General features: G+C 46.3%; 6 non-coding genes across 6 annotated transcripts; 5 read left to right on the top strand and 1 right to left on the bottom strand.

Moving 5' to 3' along the window:
- Positions 1-7,723: 7,723 nt before the first annotated feature.
- On the bottom strand, positions 7,724-7,796 carry TRNAR-CCU (transfer RNA arginine (anticodon CCU)). Its single transcript has one exon. It is a non-coding gene; the product is annotated as a tRNA-Arg (tRNA).
- Positions 7,797-8,504: 708 nt separating this feature from the next.
- Positions 8,505-8,587, top strand: TRNAL-CAG (transfer RNA leucine (anticodon CAG)). Its single transcript has one exon. It is a non-coding gene; the product is annotated as a tRNA-Leu (tRNA).
- A 2,556-nt stretch (positions 8,588-11,143) lies between these two features.
- On the top strand, positions 11,144-11,216 carry TRNAF-GAA (transfer RNA phenylalanine (anticodon GAA)). The gene has a single exon. It is a non-coding gene; the product is annotated as a tRNA-Phe (tRNA).
- Positions 11,217-12,237: 1,021 nt separating this feature from the next.
- On the top strand, positions 12,238-12,310 carry TRNAF-GAA (transfer RNA phenylalanine (anticodon GAA)). The gene has a single exon. It is a non-coding gene; the product is annotated as a tRNA-Phe (tRNA).
- Positions 12,311-13,669: 1,359 nt separating this feature from the next.
- TRNAL-CAG (transfer RNA leucine (anticodon CAG)) lies at positions 13,670-13,752 on the top strand. The gene has a single exon. It is a non-coding gene; the product is annotated as a tRNA-Leu (tRNA).
- An 8,533-nt stretch (positions 13,753-22,285) lies between these two features.
- TRNAF-GAA (transfer RNA phenylalanine (anticodon GAA)) lies at positions 22,286-22,358 on the top strand. The gene has a single exon. It is a non-coding gene; the product is annotated as a tRNA-Phe (tRNA).
- The last annotated feature ends 207 nt before the right edge of the window (positions 22,359-22,565 follow it).

The following is a 22,565-nucleotide window of genomic DNA, read 5'->3' on the forward strand; positions in this document are numbered from 1 at the left end:
TCTGGAGACTGTTAATGGCAGTAAAGTGCAGCTATTCACAGGCACCAGGTAAACAGCTCTCATCAGCAGCTCCCAGTTTCGCGGAGGGCAGCATTGATAGTGTGGGGAGTCTTTATTGAAATAAACTATTTTTTTCCTGTGTCTGTATTTTGTTTTTAGAACTGGCTAATAATGGGGGTGTCTGATAAACACCTCTTCATTACTAAGCCCTAGGTTTGATGGCAGCTGACATTACACAGCTGAAATCAGCCCCAAAAAATGTTACCCCAAGGGCAATCACGGAAAGTCACGCAAAGTGCCAGAATTGGCACATCTAATGGATGTGCCAATTCTGGGACGGATGTGGGCTGGTATTTTTAAGCTGAGAAGGGGCTAATATCCATGGACCATCCCAGCCTGAGAAGATCAGCCCCCAGCTGTCTTCTTTATCGTGGCTGATTATCAAAAACAGGGGGAGCAAAAGTCATTTTTTATAATTATTTATCTATTTTAGTTCCCAGCAGTCAGAGATGCATCCAGGTGTCTTCTATATGCTGTTTCCATTTAATTTGAGTGCTGTTTCCATCTATTTCAACAATTATTTCAGCCCCCTCAGCCCTCCTGTGGGATCTTCTGGAAAAATGCTCGAGTTCCAGATAGAATTTCATTATACTTGTAACTGGACTTGAGCCTGTCTGCGGATCCGACCTGCTCGATATGAGTATCAAGCACTTGAGTAGTTTAGTGCTCCATCATCTTTAACCCACTAACTAGCCCACTATTGTATCACTTTAAATATGCTGCTATACATTTCTAATTTTCAACTTGGAAAAGGATTAATCTTTAGAACTGATGGTGATATATTGTATATATACATTAATGTAACTTTCTTAGCGTCGTGGCATTGATAGCACTGCACCAGCCGAAATAGCTCAGTTGGGAGAGCGTTAGACTGAAGATCTAAAGGTCCCTGGTTAGATCCGGGTTTTGGCATAAGGAGAATTAATTTTTGAAACCATGTTATTTTTTTTTTCTTATGCATTCATTTTTTTTCCAGGGCTCTGTAATTCATAGACCATAAAGACACTTAATATCATAACATTAAAAGTGGCAATTGTGGTTACAAGTCTGTAGCATTTGTATCTGATACTGACATCTTGTGGCCAATATGACAACTGCAACATTTTATTAAAAATTGTTATTTACAATTCAAAACTAAAATGATGAAAAAATCCTAAAATGTATGCTGTTACTTCTATGTGTACTTTTATGGGGTCTTATATTTAATTTTATTAGTATATTGTTTTATGAAGAACAAATGAGCAAAGCAGCAAATAGTAATTATCCTAATCCCTTTACTAATTAGAATTGCATAAAAATACAGTTAATCCTGTGCATTTACCATGTATTTATGTTCCTGATGCATTTTTTGATGCATATTGCAAAAAAATATAGTAAAAATGCAGCAATTGTATTGCTTTCAATGTTGTTTTGGAATACATTGTATTAACAAGTCCTTAGGGTGAATTCAGTGCTGTACGGCTAATGGCATCAGACCACACAGCCACTCCTGGGCCCATGAGTCAGGGGGCTCAGTGCCCAGGGTCTGGCTGTAATATTTTGGCTTGGGGGGCAATCAGAAAGCAGTGGCCCTTGAGTTTCAGCATCCCACCTTTAGCCTGCAAATATCCGGTTCTCATATTAAAGCAGTAGAGATAAAAGGCCTTCAAAGTAAATGGGGCTTGGATATAGATACAGGAACAAAACCGAACTTACTACATAGATACAGGAATAAACCAAAGTACAATATTTTATGCATTGAAGAATAAACCATTGAATTTTACCTCTGGGGAGTCCTCACATTTCTATTTACCTCACCAATATTACTTGATGTCTTTTTCTATTATGTGCTGAGCACCATTAGTTTACTGATCACAGGTGTCTGAATTAGTGTTTCAAGTGAAGCTTGCACTGAGCCTAAGGCCCGTTTCACACGTCAGTGAAAAACGCAGACGTTCTTCACTGATGTGTAAAACACGCACATGTCCCTCCATGTGCCGTGATTCATGGCACACGTGGGTTGTCTAAGTGCAATCCGGGCTCCATTCTCCGTGGCCCGTGATTGCACATAGAGATTAACTCACCTGTGCCCGCTCCCGCTCTCCATGGTGCTGAACACTCCGGCGGTGCAGCATCCGGCCGGCGCTGACCCCCGCAGCGGCTGCTTCCAGGTCGGCTGTGTCGTGCATTCATGAATATGTGCGACAATAATGAGCCGGCTCAGAAGCAGCAGGGAGAACAGGCTGCAGAGAGCGCCGCTGAAGCCGGGTGAGTAAAAATGATTTTTATTTTATGTGCACGTTTTTTTTTCTGGCACATGTTCCATGGATAACACCACTGCGTGGTCCGTGGGACATCAGTGATGCCAGAAAAAAATGGACATGTCTCCGTGCGGCAATCACGGACACGAGGGTACGTCGCACAGAGACAAGGTCAGTGAAAAATCACTGATGTGTGAGCAGACCCATTCATTATAATGGGTCTGCATATGTCAGTGATTCTGGTACTTAGAAAAAAAAGCACAAACGTACCAGAATCACTGACGTGTGAAACAGGTCTAACACATAGATACGGGAACAGAACTGAGCTTACTGCCATTGCCATAAAGGGAAATCATGCGTAAGATCTCTTTCACCATTGCTTTCAACTGTATTGGTATCTGTGATGCCGATAATGTAAAAAGTATGATTTTATAATGCACCCACATAGTCCTTAATATAATTATAATGCACAATATAGTACTACAAATAGTATGATGCACAACCATAGTCCTCCATATATTATAATGCATCTCCATAGTCCTCCATATATTATAATATACCCTATAGTACTTCATATAGTATAATGCACACCACATAGTGCTCCATATAGTATAATGCTCCTGATAGTCCTCCATATATTATATTGCACCCCCATAGTACTTCTTATAGTATAATACACCCTCATAGTCCTCCATAGATTATATTATATTGCACCCCATAGTACTTCATATAGTATAATGCACCCAAAAGTCCTTTATACATTATAATACACCCACATAATCCTCCATATATAATATTGCATCCCCTATAGTCCTCCATATAGTATAATGAACCCTATAGTCCTTCATGTATTATAATGCACCTCAATAGTCCTCCATATAGTACAATGCACCTCCATAGTCCTCCAGACCTCCATATATTATATTGCACCCCATAGTCCTCCATATAGTATAATGCACCCAAAAGTCCTCCATAAATTATAACATACCCACATAATCCTCCATATATAAAAATACATTCCCCATCGTCCTCCATATATTATATTGCACCCAATAGCACTCTATATATTATAATGCACCCTCATAGTCCCCCATATATTATAATGCACCCTCATAGTCCTCAATATATTATAATGCATCCACATAGTCTTTCAACTATGATACACTCCCATAGTCTATTTTCTATTATTATTATTATTACTATTTATAGAGCACCATTGATTCCATGGTGCTGTACATGAGACGGGGGTTACATGCAGAATACATATACAAGTTACAGTAGACAGACTAGTACAGAGGGAAGAGGGCCCTGCCCTTGCGGGCTAACATTCTATAGGATTTTGGGGAGGAGACAGTAGGTGGGGTGTAGGTTGGGCGGCAGCTCCGCACGGTGGTGAGGTGGCAGCTCCGCACGGTGGTCTGGCGGCAGCTCCGCACGGTGGTCTGGCGTCAGCTCCGCACGGTGGTCTGGCGGCAGCTCCGCACGGTGGTCTGGCGGCAGCTCCGCACGGTGATGAAGCAATGAGGTCATTGTAGATTATAGACATTTCTGAACAGATGAGTTTTCAGGTTCCGTTTGAAGCTTGCAAGGGTAGCAGATAGTCTGACGTGATGAGGCAGCGAGTTCCAGAAGGTTGGGGATGCTCGGGAGAAGTCTTGGAGTTGGTTGCATGAGGAGCGAATGAGAGAGGAGGAGAGAAGGAGATCTTGGGAGGACTGGAGATGACGTGCTGGAGTGTAGCGGGAGATTAGTTCAGAGATATACAAAGGAAACAGAATTTGGATGGCTTTGTAGGTCAGTGTTAGTAGTTTGAATTGGATATGATGGAAGATTGGGACACAATGGAGGGATTTGCAGAGAGGAGAAGCAGGGTGGTATTGAGGTGAGAGGTAGATCAGTCAGGCAGCAGAATAAAGGGTGGACTGAAGAGGGGCGAGCGTATTAGCAGGGAGTCAACAGAGGAGGATGTTACAGTAATCGAGGCGGGAGATTATGAGGACATGCACTAGCATTTTTGTAGATTGCGAATTGAGGAAAGGACAGATTCTGGAAATCTTTCTGAGTTGAAGACGGCAGGAGGTGGTGAGGGATTAGATGTGTGGTATGGAGGACAAGGAAGAGTCAAAGCTTACTCTGAGGCACCGAACTTTGGGTACTGGCGAGAGCATGGTGTTATTTATTGTAATAGATCAGGTGGAGAGTGTAGGTGAGATGGAAGAAAGATGATTATTTCAGTTTTGGCAACATTGAGCTTTATGAAGTGAGAGGAGAAAAAGGAGGATATAGCAGATAGACACTCCGGGATTTTGGACAGCAGAGATGTGACATCTGGGCCAGAGATGTAGAACTGAGTGTCATCGGCATATAGGTGGTACTGGAAGCCATGGGACTTTATGAGTTCTCCCAGGCCAAATGTATAGATGGAAAAAGTAAGGGTCCTAGAACAGAGCCTTGAGGGACGCCAACAGAGAGAGGCCGGGATGAAGAGGTTGTGTGGGAGTGGGAGACACTAAAAGTGCGCTTGGAAAGGTATGAAGGGATCCAAGAGAGGGCACTCCCATAGTCCTCCATGTATTAGTGCAGACACAGTAGGAGAATGAAGGAAAAGGGAGTGACTCGCCCACCCCAGAGCTATGGGACACCCGGTGCCGGGCCGGACTAGTCCGGTGGTAGTCAGTGGTGGCTGGGCCCGGCTCCGTGGCCCTGGTGGGTGTCAGAGAATATGTGGCTAATGACTTTAAGTTTGTATTCGTGACGCCACCTGTGGTATGCGGCTATTAAGCCGCCGCTGCTGTGTGACGCCACCGGGATGATGTTATGGCAGCAAAGGTGGTACTGCTCCCCACAGGTGGAGCAATGCCCGGGGCACAGTTGGTGCTTGTAAGTGTCTATGCCGATGGAATAACAGAGGCAACTCCAAGGGTGCAGTTCAAGTTCTTTACTCACAGTTCTTGTCACAGTTGTATGGACCCTCAGACTGCTGGGACCACTGTCAGGGACCTCCGCCTTCTGGGTGATTCAGAGCGTGAAATCCGGTACCCTCCTCTTAGTGTCTCTTTCTCTGCTGTCTTCACTAGCCTTGCCTTAGTTAGATGGACTTGGCTTGGCCTCCATTACAGCCTCCAGGCTGGGGGGTCACCTGTCGGCTGATTACCCCTTTTCTGAAGGTCTGCTCTGGGTTCTGGCCCTGGGAGCTTGCAATTCCCTGGGCCTCGGTTTTTACTGTTTGGAGATTGTCTTTTCACTCCTCCAGTCTCTAGGGACCGTCCCCTGTCGCAGCTTATCACTCCACCGATGTCACTGTGGACCAGGCCACCGCAGCCTGCAGCTACTCGTAGCGCCTCTGGGCCCTCGGCTTCGGTACCCAACAAGGACTGCTCGTGGTACCTACAGGACTACCCGCGGCCCTGCGACCCTTTCTTCCTTTACTTTCTCCTTTTCCTTGCCTGCTTCCAGCAGGCCTCCTCCTCCCTCCTTGCTCTCGTTCTTCTTCTCCCACTACATGCTCACTGCTTACTCTCTCACTCCCCGAGGGAACTGACTAAACTTGACCTTCCCTTCTCTATCTACTCTCAGATGGCTCCTCCCACCTCCCCAGTTGCTAAGCTACCACCTATGGGAGCAGGGATGGGTCTTACAGCCCCTCTCAGCATGCAGCATGGGAGGGTTGCCTGCCACTTTCCCTGGTCCTGTGTGTCCCTAGCAATGGGTGTAGTGTGAATTTACCAGGGGACCGGAGTTCACTCTCTTCCTCTCCCAGAATGGGGCATCACACCGCAGATGGGGTGCAATGACCTGTGGCGACGGAAGCCTCAGGGGCGCCACAGGAGCGGAGTTCTTCCTCTTTCATCATTGCTTTAAATGTCTCGCCTTATGTGATGCCAATACAGTTGAATGTGCGATATTATAATGCACCCGTATAGTCCTCCAGATAGTCTAATGCACCCCCATAGTACACCATATATAATGCATCCTCCATAGTTTTCTAAATGGTATAATGCACCCCTATACTACTTTATATAATATAATGCACCTCATAGTCCTCCATATATTATAATGTACCCCCATAGTCCACCATATGTTATAATCCAACCACATAGTCTTCCTTGTATTATACTGAACCTTCTTAGTCCTCCATATATCATAATGCACACCCCATCCCATAGTCCTGATGGAGCACTCCTTCTTACATTATTGCTTTCATCTGTAATGGCATCAGCGATGCCAAAACAGTTGAAAGTGCGATATTCTAATGCACCCCCATAGTCCTTATCTTTTAATGCACCTCAATGGTTGTATATATATGATAAAGCACAGCATAGTCCCCCACATATTATAATGCACCCTCATAGTCCTCAATATTTTATAATGCAACTGAATAGATGTCCACATATTAAAATGCATCCCCATATCCTACAAATATTATAATGCACCTCTATAGTCCTCCACCACTGTACTCACTCACTTAAAAAAATACTTCTTTTCTTTCCCCTACAGCTCTAGTCTGGGAAGCCATGTCTTCTGGTTCAGCAAGGTGGTGGGAGGTTCCTTCCACTCAATCTTCTTCACCCCCTCCTTTGCCACTCTTGGTTGAAGGTGGAGACTGGGAGTTACCTCAGCAATGTCAGCTGATCCAGGAGAGGGAGATTTATACCCGCTATCTCCTCTGGGTCAGTGCTGATTATTTTCAGTTGTGCCTGGGTAGTAAGGTTAGTGGTTTGTGTTTCTTCTGGTTTGTTCTCTGCTCTGGTATTTTTGGTCTTGGCTTTGCCTCTATGCTCTTGCCTTGTATTGGTGCATTTGATCTGACTGTGGCCATTGTGCCCAGCCATCAGCCACTCCACTATTGTCACCTGGGAAGGGCTCTGCCAATGTCCCCCTCCATCCAGGACCAGAAGGCGAGTGAAAGGTACCCTGGCCCTTTAAGGTGTACATATGTGATGTCACGTCAACTTCCTGTTCACCTGACAACACCGCAGCTGGCCCCAGTCTCTGTGAGTCACTGGTCTGTAGGCGGTGTTTCATCTTTTGTTTCAGCCCAGCATGTTTCCTGCTTGCGTGATCTGCAGTGAAGGAGGAGGGAGCAGGGAGAGGATGGACTATGACGTTGGGCTGTGCTGAGGGGTGAAACGCCGCCGACAACCCAGTCACTCAGGGAGACTGGGTCCTGCCTCACTTGACATGATATCAATGGAAATCAGAGGTCACGGAGCCCGGGGGTCATGCAAAGGCGGTAAGTGGCGCACACTAGCGCTGCTCACAGGCACTATTGGGTACACAAGGTATATGAGAGAAACCTTGTTTCTCAACATAATATCGATGAGGCCAATAATGAATATGGGTGAACTATCCCGTTAATATAACAGAGACCAAAAAGCAATTGTGGAAGAAGAGATAAAAGAAAGCTATAAAAGGTAAACAACCACCCCAGATGGGACTTGAACCCACAATCCCTGGCTTAGGAGGCCAGTGCCTTATCCATTAGGCCACTGGGGCTTGGTGTTTCCGCTATGCACATCAGCTAGACTTTAACTTGATTTTAAAAACAATTTTTTACTAATGGTAATGAAATGATGTTGATGATTGCTTAGACCGCTCGGCCATCCTGACTACTGTTTATGCTTCAGGATTAACTCTTTCCAAACCAGTTGGCCGAAAGATGATCACTACTTGTGATTTTTGTTGAAAAAATGAGATATTGCTGATGAACTTTAAACCCTTCTAACTTCCTAACCCCAAAAAATGTTGTTTCAAAAATTGCGCTGATGTAAAGTAGATATGTGGAAAATGTTATTTCATACTGATTTTGTGTGACATAATGCTCTGCTTTAAGGGCATAAAAATTAAAAGTTTGAAAATTGTGACATTTTCAGAATTTTCTTCAAATTTCCGAATTTTTTTTTTTCACAAATAATATCATAGCAAAAAATATTGTCCTAAATTTATAACTATCCTGAAGTACAATATGTCACAAAAAACAATGTCAGAATCACCGACATCTGTTGAAGTGTTCTAGAGATATAACCCGTGAAAGTGACACTGGTCAGAATTGCAAAAAATGGCTCTGTCATTAGGGACAAAATTGGCTTTGTCCTTAAGAGGTTAAGAATCAATATTAAAACAAGTCATGATATATTTCATTTCATCACAAGTATCTTTCTGCCGATTGGTGTGGAAAGAGTTAATTCAAAGAGTTGAACAGAAGTCAGGATGGCCGAGCGGTCTAAGGCGCTGTGTTCAGGTCGCAGTCTCCTCTGGAGGCGTGGGTTCGAATCCCACTTCTGACATCAACATTTTTATTTAGTACATTTTAGAAAACATAATAACACTAAAATCTTACATAGAATTTACTCTGTAACGCAGTATTGAGCCGCGGAGCGTCAGCTCTTCTGTCTAACACTCTTCTAACTGCAATATCAGCTCACAATGGCTTCTTATAGGGAGCTGAGGAATCCAGAATGAAATCAATATGTCTGTGTAAGAACACCTTTAACCCTATCCCTGCCATTAATATGGTATAATGTAATGAAAATATCACAAAGCCTCTCTTAACCCTTTCACCTGTAGCTAATGTGCTGGATTATAGATATGCAGTGTATTAGTGTAAACAATATAAACCAATCCCTGTGTAATATTAAAAGAATAAAGGAAAATCAACTAAAAATTACATTACATGCCTCTAGGCCCATAGCTTGTAAGCCCAGAGCAGCATCTCTATCTCCTGTTTTCCAGAGGTAGAGTAAAATATTTTTTTTTCTTCTAATAAAATTAAAAATAGATAAAAAAATAGAATAATGTAATTTTTATTGCACATTTTTTAAAAATAATAAATGTCACAACTCAGCAAATATATATTTGATGTCCCTGTAATCGTAAAGACCCCAGCAACACATCAATCAGATTAGTTATGGTGATCGGTAAATGGAGTAAAAAAAAAAAGAACAAAAAAATGATGCAATTGATTATTTTTCTCTATTAAAACATATTAAAAAAATGTAATATTGGGGCCATATTCACACGTAGCATAACTGCTGCTTACTTATGCAGGTGTCCGCATCACGCAGCACAATAACAATCTCATCTGGTTAGTGCATGTTTGCTGCGGTTTTTATATGTTTTCCCTGATATATGATAAATGTTTCGTGCAGATTTGAATCTGGGTTTTTAATGCATTTTAATACTATAGAAAAGCTTTGATTCTATATTTTAAAATACGGCATTTTTTTTTTGCTTGTGTGTTTTTCAGACTCCACAAAGAGGCCTAAAAAGAACCAAACTGCACATTTCAGTGGTGTCTTTAGACGCACCGAGAGCACAGCTTTCAAGAAATCGCATCCACTTTGCTCTGACATTTAGTCCGTGTTCACATGTAGCGTAAATGCCAGGTTTTTCTGCTGCTTTTTTTTTTTTGCACATATATTCTGCTGTGTTTAACTGTCCAATACAGATGGATGTGATTTCATGATAAGACCCCGCTCAACTCTTCGATTTTGTTGCTTATTTTTCGCTAGCGGTTTCTATGTGGAGCTTAAAATAACATGGAAAAAAGTTTCTTTTTTAGATGCAGAATCACAGCTTTTCAGAAGTATAAAAACACAAAAAAACGCGGCTTCACATCTTCATGATTCTGATGCTTTCCTGGCTCTTCCTAATTGCCCTAGTGCAGTGCCAATCACGGTAATAATTTTGGGGATTGAAGTCAGCTGTGTAATGTCTTCTGGCATCAACCCAGGGGTTAGTAATGGAGAGGCATCAGACACCTTCATTACTAACCCAGTAAGTGAAAAAAAAAGACACAGGAAAAAATAGTTTATTTGATTAACGACTCCATCACACTCTCTCATTCACCAATTTATTGCCAAAAATGTTCCCACTAAGCTCCCTCATAGTCAATGATCCTCAAATGCAGCTCTGGAGACTGTTAATAGCAGTAAAGTGCAGCTATTCACAGGCACCAGGTAAACAGCTGTCATCAGCAGCACCCAGTTTTGCGTTGATAGTGTGGGGAGTCTTTATGCAAATAAACTATTTTTTCATGTGTCTGTTTTGTTTTTTTTAGAACTGGTTAATAATGAGGGTGTCTGATAAACACCTCTCCATTACTAAGCCCTGGGTTTGGCCGGTTTCACACATGCAGCTTTTCGCCGGTTTGACGGATGCGGCGCACGCCAGTACAGTATGATACAGTACAGTGGCAGAGCCACAACCTCCGGGTCACATGCTCCGGTCACATGACAGCATGTGACTGGCGCTTATTGCGCTGCCAGTGTACTGTATTCACTGTGCTGGCGTGCACCGCATCAGTCAAACTGGCGAAAAGCCGGATGTGTGAAACCGACCTTTGATGGCAGCTGACATTACAGAGCTGAAACCATCCCCAAAAAATGTTACCCCGAGTGCAATCAGGAAAAGCCACACAAAGTGCCAGAATTGGCACATCTAATGAATGCGCCAATTTTGGGATGGATGCGGGCTGGTATTTTTAAGTGGGGAAGGGGCCAAAATCCATGGACCATCCCAGCCTGATAAGATCAGCCCCCAGTTGTTTTCTTTACCGTGTCTGATTATCAGAACTAAGGGGACCCAAAGTCATTTTTTATAATTATTTATCTATTTTAGTTCCCAGCAGTCAGAGATGCATCCAGGTGTCTTCTGCATGCTGTTGCCATTCAATTTGAGTGCTGTTTCCATCTATTTCAACAATTATTTCAGCCCCCTCAGCCCTCCTGTGGGATCTTCTGGAAAAATGTTCGAGTTCCAGATAGACTTCCATTATACTCGTTACTGGACTCGAGCCTGTCCACGGATTGGTTTACACCTTTGGCATTGCTAGCACAGCACCAGCTGAAATAGCTCAGTTGGGAGAGCGTTAGACTGAAGATCTAAAGGTCCCTGGTTCGATCCCGGGTTTTGGCATAAGGAGAACTAATTTTAGAAGCAATGTTATTATTTTTTCTTATGCATTCATTTTCTTCCAGTGCTCCATAATTCATAGACCATAAATACACTTAATATCATAACGTTAAAAGTGGCAATTGTGGTTTACAAGTCTGTAACATTTGCATCTGATACTGACATCTTGTGGCCAATATGACAACTGCAACATTTTATTACACATTGTTATTTACAATTCAAAACTAAAATGATAAAAACATCCTAAAATGTATGCTGTTACTTCTATGTGTAAGTGTGGCGCCCCTGAGGCTTCCGTCGCCACAGGACATTGCACCCCATCCAGCGGTGTGATGCCCCATTCTGGGTGAGGAAAGGAGTGAACACCAGTCCCCTGGTAAATCTACACAACACCCATTGTTAGGCACACACTGGGACCAGGGATAGTGGCAGCAACCCTCCCATGCTGCATGCTAGGAGGGGCCGTAAGACCCATCCCTGCTCCTATAGGGTACAGCTTAGCAACTGGGGAGGTGGGAGGAGCCATCAGAGAGCAGACAAAGAAAGGAAGGTCAAGCTTGAGTGGTCTGAGAGAGAGAGTGGGGAAGGAGGAGGAGGTCTGCAGGAGGCAGGCAAGGAGGAGAAGTAGAAGAAAGGCTCTAGTCAGTTAGGAGCTGAGAAGAAGAAAGAGACGCTTCCTGGTGAAGATCCTGGGACTCAGAGGGTCCAGGTGACACCAAGCAGAGAACAGAAGGGATCCCAGGGCCACGGATAGCTGTTGAGCTGTGGTGGCCTGTTCCACAAGAACATCGGTGGAGGGATCGAGCTGCAACAGGGGACGGTCCCTAGAAACCGGAGGAGTGCAAAATTATCTCCAAACAGTAAAAACCGAGGCCTAGGGAAAGTTGTAAACTCCCCGGGCCATAGCCCACAACATAACCTCTAGAAAGGGGAAAATCATCCGACAGGTGACTCCCCAGCCTGGAGGCTGTCGTGGAGGCCGAGCAGGTTCATCCTAAAAGAGCTAGGCTTAGGAACACAGGAAGCCGAAATAGCTCAGTTGGGAGAGCGTTAGACTGAAGATCTAAAGGTCCCTGGTTAGATCCCGGGTTTCGGCATAAGGAGAATTAATTTTTGAAGCAATGTTATTATTTTTTCTTATGCATTCATTTTTTTTTCCAGGGCTCTTTAATTCATAGACCATAAAGACACTTAGGGTACCTTCACACTTAGCGATGCAGCAGCGATCCGACCAGCGATCTGACCTGGTCAGGATCGCTGCTGCATCGCTACATGGTCGCTGGTGAGCTGTCAAACAGGCAGATCTCACCAGCGACCAGTGAACAGCCCCCAGCCAGCAGCGACGCTGCGCTTGCACGGAGCCGCCGTCTGGAAGCTGCGGAGACTGGTAACTAAGGTAAACATCGGGTATGGTTACCCGATGTTTACATTAGTTACCAGTGCACACCGCTTAGCTGTGTGTGCAGGGAGCAGGGAGCCGCACACACTGAGCGCTGGCTCCTTGCTCTCCTAGCTACAGTACACATCGGGTTAATTAACCCGATGTGTAATGCAGCTACATGTGCAGAGAGCAGGGAGCCGCGCACACTGCTTAGCGCTGGCTCCTTGCTCTCCTAGCTGCTGTACACATCGGGTTAATTAACCCGATGTGTACAGCAGCTACATGTGCAGAGAGCCGGAGCCGGCAGCACAGGCAGCGTGAGAGCTGCAGAGGCTGGTAACTAATGTAAATATCGGGTAACCACCTTGGTTACCCGATGTTTATCTTGGTTACAAGCTTACCTCAGCTGTCAGACGCCGGCTCCTGCTCCCTGCTCGCTTCATTTGTCGCTCTCTCGCTGTGACACACAGCGATCTGTGTGTCACAGTGGGAGAGCGCCTTTGAAGAAAACGAACCAGGGCTGTGTGTAACGAGCAGCGATCTCGCAGCAGGGGCCAGATCGCTGCTCATTGTCACACACAGCGAGATCGCTAATGAGGTCACTGCTGCGTCACAAAAAGCGTGACTCAGCAGCGATCTCGGCAGCGAGCTCGCTGTATGTGAATCACCCCTTAATATCATAACGTTAAAAGTGGCAATTGTGGTTACAAGTCTGTAACATTTGTATCTGATACTGACATCTTGTGGCCAATATGACAACTGCAGTATTTTATTACACATTGTTATTTACAATTCAAAACTAAAATGATGAAAAAATCCTAAAATGTATGCTGTTACTTCTATGTGTACTTTTATGGGGTCTTATATTTAATTTTATTAGTATATTGTTTTATGAAGAACAAATGAGCAAAGCAGCAAATACTAATTATCCTAATCCCTAATTATCCCCAAAATTGGCTTTGTCCTTAAGAGGTTAAGAATCAATATTAAAACAAGTCATGATATATTTCATTTCATCACAAGTATCCTTCTGCCGACTGGTGTGGAAAGAGTTAATTCAAAGAGTTGAACAGAAGTCAGGATGGCAGAGCGGTCTAAGGCGCTGCGTTCAGGTCGCAGTCTCCTCTGGAGGCGTGGGTTCGAATCCCACTTCTGACATCAACATTTTTATTTAGTACATTTTAGAAAACATAATAACACTAAAATCTTACATAGAATTTACTCTGTAACGCAGTATTGAGCCGCGGAGCGTCAGCTCTTCTGTCTAACACTCTTCTAACTGCAATATCAGCTCACAATGGCTTCTTATAGGGAGCTGAGGAATCCAGAATGAAATCAATATGTCTGTGTAAGAACACCTTTAACCCTATCCCTGCCATTAATATGGTATAATGTAATGAAAATATCACAAAGCCTCTCTTAACCCTTTCACCTGTAGCTAATGTGCTGGATTATAGATATGCAGTGTATTAGTGTAAACAAAATAAACCAATCCCTGTGTAATATTAAAAGAATAAAGGAAAATCAACTAAAAATTACATTACATGCCTCTAGGCCCATAGCTTGTAAGCCCAGAGCAGCATCTCTATCTCCTGTTTTCCAGAGGTAGAGTAAAATATTTTTTTTTCTTCTAATAAAATTAAAAATAGATAAAAAAAAATAGAATAATGTAATTTTTATTGCAGATTTTTTAAAAATAATAAATGTCACAACTCAGCAAATATATATTTGGTGTCCCTGTAATCGTAAAGACCCCAGCAACACATCAATCAGATTAGTTATGGTGATCGGTAAATGGAGTAAAAAAAAAAAAGAACAAAAAAATGATGCAATTGATTATTTTTCTCTATTAAAACATATTAAAAAAATGTAATATTGGGGCCATGTTCACACGTAGCATAACTGCTGCTTACTTCTGCAGGTGTCCGCATCACGCAGCACAATAACAATCTCATCTGGTTAGTGCATGTTTGCTGCGGTTTTTATATGTTTTCCCTGATATATGATAAATGTTTCGTGCAGATTTGAATCTGGGTTTTTAATGCATTTTAATACTACAGAAAAGCTTTTGATTCTATATTTTAAAATACGGCATTTTTTTTTTTGCTTGTGTGTTTTTCAGACTCCACAAAGAGGCCTATAAAGAAAAAAAAAAGAACCAAACTGCACATTTCAGTGGTGTCTTTAGACGCACCAAGAGCAGAGCTTTCAAGAAATCACATCCACTTTGCTCTGACATTTAGTCCGTGTTCACATGTAGCGTAAATGCCAGGTTTTTCTGCTGCTTTTTTTTTTTTGCACATATGTTCTGCTGTGTTTAACTGTCCAATACAGATGGATGTGATTTCATGAAAAGACCCCGCTCAACTCTTCGATTTTGTTGCTTATTTTTCGCTAGCATTTTCTATGTGGAGCTTAAAATAACATGGAAAAAACTGCAGTTTCTTTTTTAGATGCAGAATCACAGCTTTTCAGAAGTATAAAAACACAAAAAAACGTGGCTTCACATCTGCATGATTCTGGTGCTTTCCTGGCTCTTCCTAATTGCCCTAGTGCATTGCCAATCACGGTAATAATTTTGGGGATTGAAGTCAGCTGTGTAATGTCTTCTGGCATCAACCCAGGGGTTAGTAATGGAGAGGCATCAGACACCTTCATTACTAACCCAGTAAGTGAAAAAAAAAGACACAGGAAAAAATAGTTTATTTGATTAACGACTCCATCACACTCTCTCATTCACCAATTTATTGCCAAAAATGTTCCCACTATGTTCCATCATAGTCAATGATCCTCAAATGCAGCTCTGGAGACTGTTAATGGCAGTAAAGTGCAGCTATTCACAGGCACCAGGTAAACAGCTGTCATCAGCAGCACCCAGTTTTGCGTTGATAGTGTGGGGAGTCTTTATGCAAATAAACTATTTTTTCATGTGTCTGTGTCTTGTTTTTTTTAGAACTGGTTAATAATGAGGGTGTCTGATAAACACCTCTCCATTACTAAGCCCTGGGTTTGGCCGGTTTCACACATGCAGCTTTTCGCCGGTTTGACGGATGCGGCGCACGCCAGTACAGTATGATACAGTACAGTGGCAGAGCCACAACTTCCGGGTCACATGCTCCGGTCACATGACAGCATGTGACTGGCGCTTATTGCGCTGCCAGTGTACTGTATTCACTGTGCTGGCGTGCACCGCATCAGTCAAACTGGCGAAAAGCCGGATGTGTGAAACCGACCTTTGATGGCAGCTGACATTACAGAGCTGAAACCATCCCCAAAAAATGTTACCCCGAGTGCAATCAGGAAAAGCCACACAAAGTGCCAGAATTGGCACATCTAATGAATGCGCCAATTTTGGGATGGATGCGGGCTGGTATTTTTAAGTGGGGAAGGGGCCAAAATCCATGGACCATCCCAGCCTGATAAGATCAGCCCCCAGTTGTTTTCTTTACCGTGTCTGATTATCAGAACTAGGGGGACCCAAAGTCATTTTTTATAATTATTTATCTATTTTAGTTCCCAGCAGTCAGAGATGCATCCAGGTGTCTTCTGCATGCTGTTGCCATTCAATTTGAGTGCTGTTTCCATCTATTTCAACAATTATTTCAGCCCCCTCAGCCCTCCTGTGGGATCTTCTGGAAAAATGTTCGAGTTCCAGATAGACTTCCATTATACTCGTTACTGGACTCGAGCCTGTCCACGGATCGGTTTACACCTTTGGCATTGCTAGCACAGCACCAGCCGAAATAGCTCAGTTGGGAGAGCGTTAGACTGAAGATCTAAAGGTCCCAGGTTTGATCCCGGGTTTCGGCATAAGGAGATCTAATTTTTGAAGTAATGTTATTATTTTTTCTTATGCATTTGCAGTGGGTGAGCAGACCCCTCTGCAAAAGGGAGCATAGTTAACCCGGAAATGTTATTAATAAAAATGTTTTATGTTGTATGCATGTATGCTGAGTCAGGGTACTCCCTAGGTGCCAGTGTAGTGAGTGGTTCCCCTGGTAACAGTGACAGGGAAGGGGGAGGAGCTGGCAGCTTAGGAGAAAAAAAGGAAGTGGGTAAGACAAGCAGTTGTCTCGGGGACAGGAGCGGAGCAGCAGAGCCGGGGCAGAGTGTGGAGCTGAGTGGGCAGAAAGCAAGAAAGAAAGAAGGGAGCTGGAAATCAGGGAAGCCGGTGAGAAAAGGAGCGAGCGGAACCTCATAGTGTGAAGCAGTCCGGTGTGGGTCCGGACTGTGGGTAGCCAGCAGTGGGAGCCGGGCGAAGTGGAGTAGTCAGGCACATCACCACTGGAGGGGACGCAAGGACAGGCTTCCCCCAGCTAAGAAAGCGTCTCAGCACCTTTATGGCTTTGTTCGGGACTTTGTGAGAAGTAGCATCCGGGGCAGCAGTGTGTGCACGTCGGGCAGAGTGTGTGAGCAGAACAGCAGGGGACACCGGAGAGAAGGAGGTGGACGTAACCTCAGAGCCTATTCTGCCGGTGTGGGTCCGGTGTATGCTTGGCTGAATAGTGGGTGCCCGAAGGAAGTAGAGTACGGAGGGCATATCCCCACCCGAGGTGACGTTTGGTCAGGGTGTCCCCAGCTCCACAGGAATTGTCATCTGCCAGATTTATTGCTGACCGGATTGCTTTGTCTGGACTTTTAACTGTGAAGAATAAAAGAATGTTTGTTCATCGCATTGTACCCTGCCTGAAGAGTGTTTGTGCGCCGGACAACATCTGCACCACGACCACACTCTGCCCCACCAAGTTAGCTCCTGTCCCCATAGTGACGGTGGAACCAGGGGTAAGCCTGATACCGAGGGCCACGACTACAAGGCCGGAGGCACCCCTGGCACCCCGTTACATGTGGCGTAGTCGGCAGGATCCGGATCGTATGCCAGGGGATCCGCTCCAAGAAGATGGAGACCAAGTGGTGCCGAGGGCCCCTGATCCGGACTCTCAGCGAAGATTTGCAGTCCCATGGTGGGAAGAGGAGACGGTGCCTGAGGTGAAGGACCGGGCACAAGATGGCGGCAAGATGGCCGTTGTCTGGGAAGACACAGAAGGCGCGCGCAGAATTGGCGCCAAAAGAAGAACCTGGGGCTGGCCGGTGCCGAAGAGAAAGCATGGAGTACTCCGCCCAAAGAGGGGAGGCGCCAGCTCCAGGGCATTGAAGACTAAGAAAAGGAAAAAGAAGTACCTCGGCGGAGGAGTCGAGATGATGCGTGAGGCTGGGGGTGGAGTCTGTTCAAGAGCGGGAAACGAAGACCTGCCTCCACTTCCTCCAGCCTCAGCATTGACACCGCCGCCATTACCAGCAAGATTGGCAGGGGCAGGGACACCTTCACCACCGAGAGGAGCTGCAGCAGCTGTGCCCGTGGAGCCACCCTACGCCCCTGTGTCCCTCCAGAGGATCCGTCGGCAGCCGGGACAATCGCTGGGGGCATACATACAGGCTCAAGCGGAAGAATGGAAGCGGGCCTGGCCCCCAGAGTAAGTCACCACTGCTGATCTGTTGTTTAAGTCCGGCACCGTTCAGCCGGCAGAAGTTTCTTTAACGTTGACGGGCCTGTTGCCCTCCAGCAAAGACCGGGAGCGCTCTTGAAGCCTCCGGGCACCTTCAGCAAAGACCGGGAGCGCTATCGAAGCCTCCGGGCGCCCATCTAAGACCGGGAGCGCTGTTGAGCCTCCGGGCGCTATCCAGAGACCGGGAGCGCCGCTGAACTGGTGCCGCTGTTGAGGACTGACCCAAAAGGTTTTTATGTGTTTATGTGTTTAAGAGCCTTGCCGGGAGGCTCGGGTTTTAAGAGGGGAGGTATGCAGTGGGTGAGCAGACCCCTCTGCAAAAGGGAGCATAGTTAACCCGGAAATGTTATTAATAAAAATGTTTTATGTTGTATGCATGTATGCTGAGTCAGGGTACTCCCTAGGTGCCAGTGTAGTGAGTGGTTCCCCTGGTAACAGTGACAGGGAAGGGGGAGGAGCTGGCAGCTTAGGAGAAAAAAAGGAAGTGGGTAAGACAAGCAGTTGTCTCGGGGACAGGAGCGGAGCAGCAGAGCCGGGGCAGAGTGTGGAGCTGAGTGGGCAGAAAGCAAGAAAGAAAGAAGGGAGCTGGAAATCAGGGAAGCCGGTGAGAAAAGGAGCGAGCGGAACCTCATAGTGTGAAGCAGTCCGGTGTGGGTCCGGACTGTGGGTAGCCAGCAGTGGGAGCCGGGCGAAGTGGAGTAGTCAGGCACATCACCACTGGAGGGGACGCAAGGACAGGCTTCCCCCAGCTAAGAAAGCGTCTCAGCACCTTTATGGCTTTGTTCGGGACTTTGTGAGAAGTAGCATCCGGGGCAGCAGTGTGTGCACGTCGGGCAGAGTGTGTGAGCAGAACAGCAGGGGACACCGGAGAGAAGGAGGTGGACGTAACCTCAGAGCCTATTCTGCCGGTGTGGGTCCGGTGTATGCTTGGCTGAATAGTGGGTGCCCGAAGGAAGTAGAGTACGGAGGGCATATCCCCACCCGAGGTGACGTTTGGTCAGGGTGTCCCCAGCTCCACAGGAATTGTCATCTGCCAGATTTATTGCTGACCGGATTGCTTTGTCTGGACTTTTAACTGTGAAGAATAAAAGAATGTTTGTTCATCGCATTGTACCCTGCCTGAAGAGTGTTTGTGCGCCGGACAACATCTGCACCACGACCACACTCTGCCCCACCAAGTTAGCTCCTGTCCCCATAGTGACGGTGGAACCAGGGGTAAGCCTGATACCGAGGGCCACGACTACAAGGCCGGAGGCACCCCTGGCACCCCGTTACATGTGGCGTAGTCGGCAGGATCCGGATCGTATGCCAGGGGATCCGCTCCAAGAAGATGGAGACCAAGTGGTGCCGAGGGCCCCTGATCCGGACTCTCAGCGAAGATTTGCAGTCCCATGGTGGGAAGAGGAGACGGTGCCTGAGGTGAAGGACCGGGCACAAGATGGCGGCAAGATGGCCGTTGTCTGGGAAGACACAGAAGGCGCGCGCAGAATTGGCGCCAAAAGAAGAACCTGGGGCTGGCCGGTGCCGAAGAGAAAGCATGGAGTACTCCGCCCAAAGAGGGGAGGCGCCAGCTCCAGGGCATTGAAGACTAAGAAAAGGAAAAAGAAGTACCTCGGCGGAGGAGTCGAGATGATGCGTGAGGCTGGGGGTGGAGTCTGTTCAAGAGCGGGAAACGAAGACCTGCCTCCACTTCCTCCAGCCTCAGCATTGACACCGCCGCCATTACCAGCAAGATTGGCAGGGGCAGGGACACCTTCACCACCGAGAGGAGCTGCAGCAGCTGTGCCCGTGGAGCCACCCTACGCCCCTGTGTCCCTCCAGAGGATCCGTCGGCAGCCGGGACAATCGCTGGGGGCATACATACAGGCTCAAGCGGAAGAATGGAAGCGGGCCTGGCCCCCAGAGTAAGTCACCACTGCTGATCTGTTGTTTAAGTCCGGCACCGTTCAGCCGGCAGAAGTTTCTTTAACGTTGACGGGCCTGTTGCCCTCCAGCAAAGACCGGGAGCGCTCTTGAAGCCTCCGGGCACCTTCAGCAAAGACCGGGAGCGCTATCGAAGCCTCCGGGCGCCCATCTAAGACCGGGAGCGCTGTTGAGCCTCCGGGCGCTATCCAGAGACCGGGAGCGCCGCTGAACTGGTGCCGCTGTTGAGGACTGACCCAAAAGGTTTTTATGTGTTTATGTGTTTAAGAGCCTTGCCGGGAGGCTCGGGTTTTAAGAGGGGAGGTATGCAGTGGGTGAGCAGACCCCTCTGCAAAAGGGAGCATAGTTAACCCGGAAATGTTATTAATAAAAATGTTTTATGTTGTATGCATGTATGCTGAGTCAGGGTACTCCCTAGGTGCCAGTGTAGTGAGTGGTTCCCCTGGTAACAGTGACAGGGAAGGGGGAGGAGCTGGCAGCTTAGGAGAAAAAAAGGAAGTGGGTAAGACAAGCAGTTGTCTCGGGGACAGGAGCGGAGCAGCAGAGCCGGGGCAGAGTGTGGAGCTGAGTGGGCAGAAAGCAAGAAAGAAAGAAGGGAGCTGGAAATCAGGGAAGCCGGTGAGAAAAGGAGCGAGCGGAACCTCATAGTGTGAAGCAGTCCGGTGTGGGTCCGGACTGTGGGTAGCCAGCAGTGGGAGCCGGGCGAAGTGGAGTAGTCAGGCACATCACCACTGGAGGGGACGCAAGGACAGGCTTCCCCCAGCTAAGAAAGCGTCTCAGCACCTTTATGGCTTTGTTCGGGACTTTGTGAGAAGTAGCATCCGGGGCAGCAGTGTGTGCACGTCGGGCAGAGTGTGTGAGCAGAACAGCAGGGGACACCGGAGAGAAGGAGGTGGACGTAACCTCAGAGCCTATTCTGCCGGTGTGGGTCCGGTGTATGCTTGGCTGAATAGTGGGTGCCCGAAGGAAGTAGAGTACGGAGGGCATATCCCCACCCGAGGTGACGTTTGGTCAGGGTGTCCCCAGCTCCACAGGAATTGTCATCTGCCAGATTTATTGCTGACCGGATTGCTTTGTCTGGACTTTTAACTGTGAAGAATAAAAGAATGTTTGTTCATCGCATTGTACCCTGCCTGAAGAGTGTTTGTGCGCCGGACAACATCTGCACCACGACCACACTCTGCCCCACCAAGTTAGCTCCTGTCCCCATAGTGACGGTGGAACCAGGGGTAAGCCTGATACCGAGGGCCACGACTACAAGGCCGGAGGCACCCCTGGCACCCCGTTACACATTCATTTTCTTCCAGTGCTCCATAATTCATAGACCATAAATACACTTAATATCATAACGTTAAAAGTGGCAATTGTGGTTTACAAGTCTGTAACATTTGCATTTGATACTGACATCTTGTGGCCAATATGACAACTGCAACATTTTATTACACATTGTTATTTACAATTCAAAACTAAAATGATAAAAACATCCTAAAATGTATGCTGTTACTTCTATGTGTAAGTGTGGCGTCCCTGAGGCTTCCATCGCCACAGGACATTGCACCCCATCCAGCGGTGTGATGCCCCATTCTGGGTGAGGAAAGGAGTGAACACCGGTCCCCTGGTAAATCTACACAACACCCATTGTTAGGCACACACTGGGACCAGGGATAGTGGCAGCAACCCTCCCATGCTGCATGTTGGGAGGGGCCATAAGACCCATCCCTGCTCCTATAGTGTACAGCTTAGCAACTGGGGAGGTGGGAGGAGCCATCAGAGAGCAGACAAAGAAAGGAAGGTCAAGCTTGAGTGGTCTGAGAGAGAGTGGGGAAGGAGGAGGAGGTCTGCAGGAGGCAGGCAAGGAGGAGAAGTAGAAGAAAGGCTCTAGTCAGTTAGGAGCTGAGAAGAAGAAAGAGACGCTTCCTGGTGAAGATCCTGGGACTCAGAGGGTCCAGGTGACACCAAGCAGAGAACAGAAGGGATCCCAGGGCCATGGATAGCTGTTGAGCTGTGGTGGCCTGTTCCACAAGAACATCAGTGGAGGGATCGAGCTGCAACAGGGGACGGTCCCTAGAAACCGGAGGAGTGCAAAATTATCTCCAAACAGTAAAAACCGAGGCCCAGGGAAAGTTGTAAACTCCCCGGGCCATAGCCCACAGCAGAACCTCTAGAAAGGGGAAAATCATCCGACAGGTGACTCCCCAGCCTGGAGGCTGTCGTGGAGGCCGAGCAGGTTCATCCTAAAAGAGCTAGGCTTAGGAAGACAGGAAGCCGAAATAGCTCAGTTGGGAGAGCATTAGACTGAAGATCTAAAGGTCCCTGGTTAGATCCCGGGTTTCGGCATAAGGAGAATTAATTTTTGAAGCAATGTTATTATTTTTTCTTATGCATTCATTTTTTTTTCCAGGGCTCTGTAATTCATAGACCATAAAGACACTTAATATCATAACGTTAAAAGTGGCAATTGTGGTTACAAGTCTGTAACATTTGTATCTGATACTGACATCTTGTGGCCAATATGACAGCTGCAGTATTTTATTACACATTGTT

Source organism: Anomaloglossus baeobatrachus, chromosome 11, assembly GCF_048569485.1.
Source record: "Anomaloglossus baeobatrachus isolate aAnoBae1 chromosome 11, aAnoBae1.hap1, whole genome shotgun sequence".
Classification (NCBI taxonomy): domain Eukaryota; kingdom Metazoa; phylum Chordata; class Amphibia; order Anura; family Aromobatidae; genus Anomaloglossus; species Anomaloglossus baeobatrachus.